The 12,645-nt window shown below is 33.7% G+C and overlaps 1 protein-coding gene across 1 annotated transcript in view; it reads left to right on the top strand.

The window, feature by feature from the left end:
• LOC126827038 (metabotropic glutamate receptor 3) overlaps positions 1–12,645 on the top strand; it is a 55,544-nt gene that overhangs the window by 19,274 nt on the left and 23,625 nt on the right. The window lies entirely within an intron of this gene.

Below are 12,645 nucleotides of genomic sequence, written 5' to 3' on the forward strand. Positions count from 1 at the left end.
ATTAAATAATGTGTCGGTTTAGAAGCGACTAGAAGCTTACTTTCCTTGCCAGGCCCTCCGCCCTGCATCACTAACAAGGAAAAATACACTGGGAAATACCGAGGAACCTTTTCACCGGGAACCCGGTACCACCTTACTCACTGAATCACCGTGGCTCCCGTATCCTGTAAGACAGAATAACTCCCCCATTAAATTTGTATTAGCCGCAGCGATGACCTCGTTGTGGGCGGTCATGTTTTGCTTTTAAATCTATAATAATCTACCCCGATTGATTGTCATACATTCTCTAAAAGTAGCACATAGTAACAGTTTCTGGTTACGGTAATATCTGGTTTCATTATTAATTAATATTGATAGTATATTACGAGGAATCTGATACACACCATTCGTCATATGATACTAAAAATGAAATTTAATACTTATGGGGGATTTATGACGAAACGTTATTGTAAGTATCGATTTTTAATTGACTTGAAAAAAAATGTGATTATGAAGGGCTGGCGTGCATACAAGCCATGATACCGATAACATAAATGAAAACACTTGAAATCCACATTTTTACACATCTAGCGTTCTATGTTCTATACACTGTGGGAACTGTCGACCGTAAAAATGATTGGATCTCAGGATCTCGATGCGTCCGATCTGAAAAAGTTTCCAGGTATCATAACCGTTTCCTTTCCGTTAACAAGAACGATGGATTTTAATGCTTCTTTTATTTAGTTGTGTTAGTATTTTTAATTCTTAACAAGATTTAAATTTTAAGAAAAAAACAAATCGGTAATCGACATTGGGATCTCCCCAAACAAAATAAACCAAACCGAAATTTCGTTTAACATATTGTATTACATGTAATTTTCGTTTGACATATTGTAGTACTTTGCCCGAGTTCACACGATAAGAAAGTACCTTGAGGTCAGTGAAACACATGGAAACATTGGGGCAGGACTTCCATAACAAAATGACTTGAACACGAATACGGAATTGGTCTGACAGACTATTTTTTATGATCTGTGAATACTGAATTCTCTATAAGAAAATGCATGCCCGTCTTAATTATAAACATTGATTTTTTTTCAATTCGGTTTAAACTTGGTGGCATAAACTTACATGAAAATCTAGGTACATATACTGTTTAATCAATTTTTTTTTTCTTTAAAGTCTAATTTTAGCCCCCTGTAATTAGTTAAAAACAATGCTGCCCCTGCAATACAAAGCTTTGGTTAATTGACTACATGAAAGGTTGGTTTAGGTCAACTGAACACAAACGTCTAAAAGATTTTGTTAAATGTAAATGTAAACAAGACAAAACAGAAACCAAAGAATGGTCTAATTTTAATCGAACCAAAACTATGCAATACCTTTACTGGCCTTAGACTGCAGGGTAATAAATGAAATCTCCCCTTGAACTTGTCTGAGTGAAAGTGACAGGGAAGTCATTTACCATTAAATATACGAGGAAGCGTATTCTCATAAACCCAAATCCGTATCTCAAAGTTCTTATCGGTATAGCGATTTGTTACCACTCGCCACGCAAATATACTATCATTTATTGAATAGGTAATCTGCTTCTGTTCAAATATTCATCAACTATGTAATGACGTCACTCTTACAGAGAAAGCATGCCATGTGATTCAAATATCTTTGATCTTGTGTTATGCTGCCTCGGAATAATGTCGTATTTACAGAAATAACGAGTTTTTGACTTAAAGGGCCAATCCCGATAATATTTTGAAGAATTAAATTGCTTAATTTTGTGTTAAAATACCCTAAAATTCTCTACCTTAGGGCCGAGCAACTAACTCGACATATATGATACGTTCTCAAACAACTTAAACCCGCCAGTCTTTATCAGGAAATGGAGACTGGTGTCCCAAGCTGTATTATGCGGTGTTTTATTTTATAAAAATAATATGTAGGTGAAATTTACCTTTCGTTATCAAGTACAGCACATGGGTCATTCATTGTAGAGAACTGTGAAGGAACGGGGGTCACCCAACGAAAAAAATTGACCCAAATTCTTAAAAGGGTTACATGTCCGGATAAGGAATTTTGACGTTCACGTCCAAACAACTCATTATTTTGAGCTGAAATTTTGAGACAAGGTAAATACACCATTCCTCTATATTTTGGTGCTTAAATTTCATACGTACTCAGACTTTTATTTTTGAGACTCTGTTCAAATCGGGATAGTCCCTTTAAAATTGCGCTTTAATCACGTTACAATATCATTCTGCTTACAAACTCTAAAGTTAGTTTGACACTTAACTAAGTAATATGCGTCAAACACTATTTTCAGATCGAATGTTTCGAACGAACGCATTGTAATATACGAATGTCACCGGGGAAAATATAGATGTATTCAGAAAGCTTTCACGACTAAATTAAAGTTTTGTTCCGTTAATTCAGCAGATCGACGGATGTTAGCATTAACTATGATTAAAATTCACTTCAGAACAGACGGATCAAGAATTTTTCACCTGACATTCAAAGAAACGAAAGAACAAGATTTAATAATTGAAGATATTAAATGTCAATGTTTGGCCTTTCCACAAGACCAAGAACAATATTGCTACTAGAGGTTCCTATACTTAATAATGATGGTCGCTATATAGATGCCAATGCACAATTGTTTATTTTATTCATGGAGCAAGGCGGTATTTGCCGACAAAATGGTCCCAAATATAATGCGTTCAAACTCTTTAACTTCCGATAAAAGTACATACGCATGCGTGCCATATAATCCCCAGACGTACCATGACTTGTGTCAAACACAGGTATAAACAAAAATCACTCAAATAATTATTGTTTATAATTAAAGCTATAAGCAGAAGTACCACCTGAGGTTTAAGTAGTGATTAAGCTTTGATAAATGGCCTGCCACTTTTCGGTTTATTTTTGTTTTCTTGAACGAATACAAATCTCATCACTTAGGTATTAGTTTATTAAGTATACTGATCACTCGTTCCCTACTTTCTTGAACGAATACAAATCTCATCACTTAGGTATTACTTGATTAATAAAAATGATGAGTATAAAAATATTATTAAGTATACTGATCACTCGTTCCCTATACTTTCAATTAACCCATTAATGTCCGAATTAGAACATAATATTCAAATCCGGTGTCAACTTTGACAAAATGAACAAATATTATAGATTTAAAATGTTTAAAAAATGTTAATGCAACCAATTGACTGGATTAAGAACTGGGCATGACCTCATCACCTCCATCTCGGAATTGGGACATATAAGTCCGATGGGTCAAAACCTTAGGCTTTTTTCGAAGAGCGTCACTCACAAGAACAACAAAAAAAGATGAGTAGCGTCTGGGGGGGGGGGGTAGCTCCTGGTCTATACGTTTGTACATGAAATTTGGCTTTCATATGCACTTACACCCCTCACAACCGTTCGTTGAAAGAATAGTCAGATTTTAGGAATTCAGTTTCAAGTAAATCAAGTTGGCACAAAGATGGACCTTTTAAAAAGAACTAGGCACACCCAAAACATAACGAAATTTGTGGAAGAGCAGTCGATCACGATACCATAGTCCTTCACGAATTGGTATAATTAATTTATGGTCGGAGTTTGGAAATCTCCGCACCCCACAAAATCGCCCCTTGAAACTTTTATATAAAATATATTTTAAACTCTGTTAATTATACATTTGCTATCAGCATTGCATATTTTAAAATGCAGTTGGATAATAAATATCAGCCCCAGTAACATAATAATAATCAAACATTAAAGGAGCTAAACCCGTAACTCAATTTTTTCTATAAAACTGAAAATTAAAAACACGAATTAAAATTTAATATTGGTTCATATCAATCAATATTGTTGTTGTTATCTTGTCGGGAAAATGTGAGATCCTTATATCCAATATTTAAGATGTAATGAACATGTTAAAATTAGTACACGAGTCGTGTATTCTATGGTTTCAGGTACCATTTGTAGTTAACAAAGAAAAGCATATCCCATAAGACAATGTAGAAGTACATGTAATTAGTAATAGCTGATTTACAAACGATAAAATCAAAATAAAAATTTAAAAAAAACCACGCAGAACGAACTAATCAGGCATAAACGACTGATGTTTAATTTGGACTTTTTACATTTAAAAATTCAAAAATTGAATATAAATCACTCTATATATACATTAATATTACATTAATATGTGCTTTTAGGTTCCCAAAAATAGAAAAAAATAAAGCCATTCGCCCTTTAATTAAACCCTTTGGCGAATATTAATCTTCTGCGTTTAGATTTTAAACTCTGATGATTATTCACCAAGTGTTTTACATTTATTAAAGGAAAGGCATCACATAAACCATTTCGAAATCTACTTGACACTTCTAGTAACATCATAATTATCAAACATTAATTAAACTCTTTAGCGAATATTAATCATCTTTTGCTTTTAATAAACCGCTATTAAAACATCTGTGTTTAAAAACGTCGAGCAACTAACATGCATTATCCATTATATAATGATTTCAATGATACAACTAATTGATTCGCTTCTGATCAATTAGCTACTATTTGATCAGTGAGCATTGATAATGTATTCCTTTTACTATCGCATGTAACACAATTTATATTTTTCTGCCTAATTTCGACTCCCACCTAGTTATTTTATTTTTGTGATTTCAAAGAAAGGATTAGTGTGTTTTTGCTATCATTTTCTGGCATCATGTTTTTAAGGAATTTCCAGACCATTCCTTTCAATAATGTCTCTTGGCCGAGATCTATTTTTTAATCAATTCATTTTGTTAAAAATGGAATCCATGTCCGCTTTGTCTTGTTCTTAATATTTCAATAAATGGAATGCTTTTAGGAAATTGGATTAGCAGGAACTATCTTTAACAGTCTTAGCCTTGAACCTGTCCGCATTTTAACACAGTAACACTTATAGTAGACGGGATATACTGGCAATATGGTCAGTCCTGAGACATTATTATAGGCTGGAACAGATATTAAAGAATGCATAGGCCCACTGTGACCAAAACTCACTGATATCCATAATTTGCAAAGCCATATTTCAGCGTGGCATGCCGATTAATAGCAATAATAACAATAATTGATGTGTGAACATTATTGGTTTTAACTTTTTAACCCAGATATACGCTTCAACGATTGGCGCCATACATGCCTTTACATCCGCCAGTATTAACCCCCTAGAGAATGCCAAACCATTGTTCGTTTATATCGCGGTCAATAACACTTTAAACATTTCAATTGTTACAGAGTTATAATGTAATGTATTTACACTAGAGAGGTAACATGGTTTACTGCTAGCAAGCCTAGGTTTTCCACTGCACCAAACTAAACAAGATTCCTTCTGACAATCAATAGCCTTTCATTACATTTAACTCACAAAAAAGGTTTTCCTTGTTTTTCTAGTTCGGCTATAATGACATGAAAAATAGTATTGGTTACTCTGCACTTATTGTTTTTTTCCCTTTCACTAGGTCGCCTCAGAGATTGAAGTGTTCCCCGCTTTGTTTATGTTGGAGCGGATTATTAATAGCATCTATATATATCCCATGAAACCCGTTTGATCCATAAGTTGAATACCAATTTAATTCCACACTATTCAAAGGAAAGTTTGTTTCAATATCATTCCCCGATTGAATGTAGTAACGCCACCGACGGTTTATTTTTCCACACAGTGATACTTTTATTAGATCTGTTTGTCCTATTTCTTCGTATTGTATGGTTTCATTGGTGCTTCCTACTACTCATCCGAGTTCAGTTATGCTTCCTACTCATGATCTGAATTATGTTATTCTTCCTACTCATGATCTTAGTTTAGTTATGTTTCCTACTCGTGATCTGAGTTCAGTTATGTTTCTACTCATGATCTGAATTCAGTTTAAATTATGCTTCCTACTCAATGATCTGAGTTCATTTATGCTTCCTACTCATGATCTGAATTCAGTTATGCCTCCTACTGATGATCGAGTTAAGTCATGCTCCCTACTCATGCTCTGAGTACAGTTGTGCATCCTACCCATGATTTAAGTTCTTTTATGCATCTTGCACATGATCTGAGTACAGTTATGCACCCTATGCATGATATAGTTCAATTATGCATTCTCCTTAGGAATTGAGCTCAGTTCGGGTTTAATTATGCATCCTACTTAGAGTTGAGCTCATGCTCAGTTAAGCAATGGATTCTACTAATGATCCGAGTTTAGTTATACATTCTGTTCATGATCTGACTTCAATTATGCCCCTACTCATGATTTGGGCCCATTAATCCTTCCTACTCATGATCTGAGTTCCATTATGCTTCCTACCTATGATCCGAGTTCAATTATGCACCCTACTCATGATCTGAATTCGATTATGCCTCCTACTCATAACCTGGGTTCAATCTGATACAGTTATGCTTCTTACTCATGATCTGAGTTCATTTACGAATCCCACTCATGGTCTTGCCAAAAAAGGTATCATTTTGATTTTGATAATGCTGTATAATTAATTTTAGATAGAAAAAACTTAAAATGAGCCAGAAAGATTTTAGTCAGATGTTTTTTCCTGATAAATCAATTTGCACAAATATATGTTCAGGCGAGTTCATCTGATACTCTGGTAAATTATTAATATTTCTTTTTTTATACGCCCACATGGAAATGTGGTCGTATATTGCCGTCGCCCACGCCCGTCCGTCGTCCACAATTTCTTGTGAACACCCTACAGACTACATTTATCATCTGATTGTTTTGAAATTGATATATGCTGTTGACATTAGTGAGATAAAGAAGTCTATTTAATTTTTAAAAATTCCATTAATTTCTTCTGGAGTTATGGTCTTGTTTCACTTTGGTGCTCCTTGTGAATGCTCTAACGACAAAAGTTATCATCCGATCTGTATGAAATCTTTATGCATCATTTAAATTAGTGAAATGAAGAATCTTATTGAATTTCAGCATTTTCCTTTAATTATGTCTAGAGTTATGACCATTGTTTCACTTTGTTGAACTTTGTGAACGTCCTAACGACATAAGTTATCATTCGATCTGTATGAAATTTAGATTAGTGAAACAAAGAAGCCTATTGCATTTAATCAACTTCCGTTAATTACTTCTAAAGTTATGGTCCTGGTTTTACTTTGTTGAACTTCAGCAATTTCTGTTAATTACTTCAAAAGTTGTGACCCTTGCTTCAGTTTGTAATTGAACTTTGTAAACGCTTGAACGACTAAAGTTATTATCCGATCTGTATGAAATTTATATGCATGATTTAAATTAGTGAAACGAAGATTCCTATTGAATTTCAGCAATTTCTATCAATTACTTCGAGAGTTATGGTACTTGTTTTACTTTGTTGAACCTTGTAAACACTTGAATGGCAAATGTTATCATCCGATCTGTATGAAATTTATATGCATTATTTAAATTAGTAAACCGAAAAAGTCTGTCGGTTTTCAACAATTTTTGTAAATTACTTCCAGAGTTAAAGCCCTCGTTTCAGTTTGTAGAACCTGTTTAACCCTTAAACGACGAAAATTACAAATTGATCTGTTTGAAATTGTCTTGTAAATGTCCCCCATTACCTGCAAAGAAGAAATATGCGACAGTTGTATTCTTTGGTATAAAATTAAATAAAATATTAAACACCTCATACCACTTGTCATTTGAGGAGTTCACATTGCTAATAATTTGAGTTGTATGGAAACTTGGTGCAGAAAAGCCTGCAAACAGCTTAACTATTTCTAAAATATTACGAATGAGTATATAATTTATGAATTATTTCGACAAATTATAATGTTAACTGGTCACTAATAATGGAGAAGTTATAATCCTCAATATCACGAATACAAATAATCTGTTGAAGTTGCCGTTGTTCATATTTAATGTATATTATATAGTATATTTCAGACAACCAATATAACTCACATGTACACTGTTAAAAAATGGTCGCTAAAAAATATAGGCTGTGTAAAATATATGCCACAGGTTGCGATTTTACTCTCGATTTTGATAATGTGCATAAATGAAGAAACCACCTTATAGAACTAAGTTATATGTATTGTGTGCATTTCTAGATTTCGAGTAGATTTGCACGTTAGTTAAATTTCATCAACCTGATAAAGTGTTTAATTTAAAACCTGGCAGACATTACTAAGTTAAGGTTGTAGAATCAGGTCATGATTGGTCAACGTTATGTATGTCATCTGTTTCGGGTCAAAATGTCATCGCGTATTTCCATATATACCTGTATTTGATTTCAGGTCGTTTAGTTTGCAGCTGTGCGTCGATCACGAGTGCAATAATTATTAATAACATAATCCTACTTATAGTGTAAAGGTTACACTCCTCCTCTGACATTTATACTCGGGATATGTCATAAAAACCGTATGTTAGTGCATACGTAATTTAAACTTACTGTGGTTAGGTGCAGTGTTACACGATGTTTTGAATGTTAGAAGTAAAGCCACATCCAGCCGATCATATATTTCTTTAAAACATGATCATTGATCCACAAAACGTTCAAACAAATCATTCAAAATGCATCATCATGTTTTGGACAAAATGAGCAATCATCTGGATGGAACTTTACACTACTAAAAGTCACAACTCATTTGACACCCGAGCGAGTTTAAATTGGGTTATCATTTGTAAATGTTTACGAGCTAAATTTAACTGTGTATGAGTTAAATTTATCCGTGTAAGAGTTAAATATTCCACCTGAGCGAGTGTAAACTAATTTATCATTGATTACTGTGCATCGTTTGAATTTAACTTACATTTAATATTGTTTAGAGGTCGTATTATTGATTAGCTTCTAACGTATTGTGGGATTTATTGGTATCTACAATATACAAACATAGTTCTGTGCCATTTGATTTGTTTGATGCGATCTCGACGGATATGAGAGAAAAAAATGTAGTTTAACGTCCTATCGACACTCGTAACTAACATCAGGATGGAATTTTATTTCAATAATTCTCTTTAAGCGCAGGGGTCTTTAGCCGTTGGAAGGAAACCTGAGGACCTGGAGAAAACCTTTGTCGCGTACAAACTTGGAATCGAAACCACGCCACGTGACTTAATGCCAGACTTAATGATCTAAAGCACGCGCGTAAGGTCACTTGATCACCACCCTCGGCAGATATGACATATAGCTTATTTTAAAACAAACACAGTATTTAAGATCAATATCAACATCATCATCGTCATCATCGTCTCCATCATCCCCATTATATAGATAACTTCTTTATAATAAACGGTTAGTGTTATTCCAAAATGACATTGTCGAATTACAGATAAATAATTTTCAAGTAACTGGTGTGAATCGAGACATCTAATGATTATGTGGATTAAAGTACCATATGGCGTCCGTTGGGATAGAGATATCTACGGAACCTTTACAGATATTATTTAGTATAGTTCATAATGTTATAAAGATACAATCAGTCACATACCCAGCAAATCAATTGATGTATATTGATAGGTAAACATGATATATTATTACTGGAGGCAGACACTGTTCGTGATAAGAAAATCAAGCTACATGTATTAGTAGAGAGAGCGATACCATCTTCCACTAGGAGATTAATATATAGAGCTATAACAAACCTATAATTCTATAACAACCAACTCCTCTTTTGCTGTACTTTACTAGATTCTGCGTTATAATGCCCTGGAAAAATGCTGATTTCACTGGATTTATGCAAACAGTGTACGAATCAAAACATGTACTTTATAAACATAAGAGTGTCAAAATACATGTATAATTAGTTTAGATTGTCATGTGATCTGACACATTATTGTGAATATATAAGAGAAGAGAACCAGTGGACCGTTTGAGAAAACCTTAAGTCAAAAACATGTGATAATAGAGCAGTAACAGACATATAATTCTGTTACAACCAATTCCTCTTTTGCTACATTTTCGACTACTGGACTCTACAACATAATGCTATGGAAAACTGGGGATTTCAATGGATTTATACAAACAATGTACGAGTTAAAATGTGCTGGTAAATTAATTAAGAGTGCCAAAATACATATATAATTATTTTAGATCGTCATGTGATCTGACATTTTAGTCATCATTGTAATGATGAAAAAAGTCAGTTATGTGGGCAGGTTAATCGCTTGATTGTTTCTAAATTAGAACATTATTGTCTGTAGAACGTACTTTTGTCCAGGGCTATTGACGAAACACAGCGCCAAAGATGATTACTTTCAAAATCGATTGATTGAATCGTCTAGAAGATTCTGTTGTATTTTACTTTTTGTTTGGGTTGCTGCGATTCTTTATCGGGTGCGTACCTAGTTACCTTGTCGTCTTCCAATTAAGCCATTACTATTCACATTAACTTCCCTAATGGGTTGTTTTCGCTTAATTACACAACAGTGATCAGTTGATCAATTAGTGGCCAAACAACACAACTAAACGACTGAGATTGGTATTAACTTACAAATGCGACCTCCACATTGTAAGGTTTTTACCTATAACCGCATTTCACAGTAATCTGTGTTTGGAACATGTAAATTCAACGATTATATTGTTCTAAAAGTTAACAGCTAATATACATGTATGTCAATATAATATATATGTTTTCTTTCATGCAGCCATGGCGACGACTTTCTTTTACGCGGAAACATCTTCATTTTACTCATATTTCTTTGTCGTTAGAGAGTGAATTGACACAAAGACATTTACACAAGTCTAATGGTTTTTATTTTACATTGATAAATGGATTTTATCCATGGTCCTTGAAGAAAGAACATGTATGGAATATGCTTTAGATATCATTTTAGAGATAATAATTTGTCATTTTGGATGCCCTCAAAATCCTTGTTACATAAGTTTGTCTGGCCTTGATCTACCAAAGAAATACCAACGTATGATCGCCAATACCGTTCAGTTGTTTTACAAAGATATGATGAATTGAAAATTTGTGAACACTGGAGACGATATATTATATTTCGCTGAAATCGTTTGATGGGCCTATTTTTTAATCCAACTGAATCAAAGCCGGGAGGTTATGTACAATCTTTGTTTTCTGTGTTACATTTTAAATAAATCATTTGGGTACATTTTAGCGTCTTTAAGATAATAATAATTTATTCATTTATAAGGCACCCAAAATCCAGCTAGAAGATGCTCGATAACGCGATAGATACAGAAATTGTTCGTTTCGTGACTAAAACAATGTCCTAAGACGTAAATTGGACATGTATTATGGTTAATTTCTGGGATTTTCTGAAATCAGTTCATTAAATCAGAAGATGTGTTCGTAATATCGGCCATTAAACGTCTGCAATGTGTTAAATAAAATCCAGTATGAATATGGTGTTAATTGAGCGCGGACAAGCATTGGTAATCACCCCCATTACATCACATCTGACACAGATGTTACCAATACAATATGGCAGTTTCATACAGATGTATCATCATCGTGAGTAAAAGTCTGCAAGTATAGTAAAAAATCGAACGTCAAACATCAAAAGTAGACAGTAGAAACTAGGTAAATGAAAATATAATTTTGATGATTTGAAGTTAAAAAGTTAAATGCAGAAAGTTATTGGTTTCCTCCAGGAAAATAACCGTTTTATGTAAGAACTTTTACTTTTGCTCTTCTACTTTCTACTCTAGCCGGATACCCCTCCATATTCGGTAAAGCAACAAAAGCTCTGATAGGTATTTACGATATACGATAAAATGTTTGATTTTGTCACATATAAATTGATAGTATCTGTATTTGAAGCAGATTGTTAGTAGAAAACGAGAGGTTTCAAATTTTTGCATGGGAAATCCGTGTTGAATTAATATAAAACCGCATACGTTCGAAATTTAGCATCCACTAATTTATTTCCAAATATGTGTCGTATAGAATCTGAATAAAAAGCAAATAAAATTCCTTGTCAAAATACAAGGAGGAATTCTGTTAAATCGAGCAACAACCATTAGGTTTGGCTAAACACTTCCAATCAGTATCCAAGCCCGTTACTCATTACAGGTACCATACTACACCCAATCCACTTACAAGAACTAGTTTTAATTGGACACATTAAATTAAATTTTTAAGTACGAAGTATTTGGAGCTAAGCATGGCTTTAAATCTTTACTGTTGATGCCGCTTTTAAGACATTTCAAGTTGGAGATAATCGGTTAAGTTTAAGAGCGGGTGATTATTATACACTTGACTTCCAAACAGTTGTAATTCTTCTCTTACACTGACATAGTGTCGCCTTTATGTATGCAAGCCACGTCCGTTTCCTGCTTTTTCTAATATTACGACATGCTATCACCTTTCTTTTATGGTCCACTCTGTATACAATTTTATTGTTAACTTTTATTGAGGTTGCCAGGGATAACTGATGGTGATTTTCTTTAGACAATCAGTCCGTTGCCGCATTCATTAGAAAACATTAATACGACGAACGGGGAAAAATTGTTAATGGTGTGTCAACCACTGCGGCGCAAATCTTGGTAAACTAGAATTCAATACGCCCCAGGAGAAATCATTGTGAACAATGATTAAATGTGAAATAGTCTAGAGAGAGAAGCTAGATCATTGGACAAAATAACAAATCTCGGTAATTATCGTAAATTTCCGGCCTTTCTCGTAAATATGGAAATTTTAGATTTTCTAATAAGACACAAAACTATCGCGATAAGTAC

Source organism: Patella vulgata, chromosome 7 (assembly GCF_932274485.2).
Source record: "Patella vulgata chromosome 7, xgPatVulg1.2, whole genome shotgun sequence".
NCBI lineage: Eukaryota > Metazoa > Mollusca > Gastropoda > Patellidae > Patella > Patella vulgata.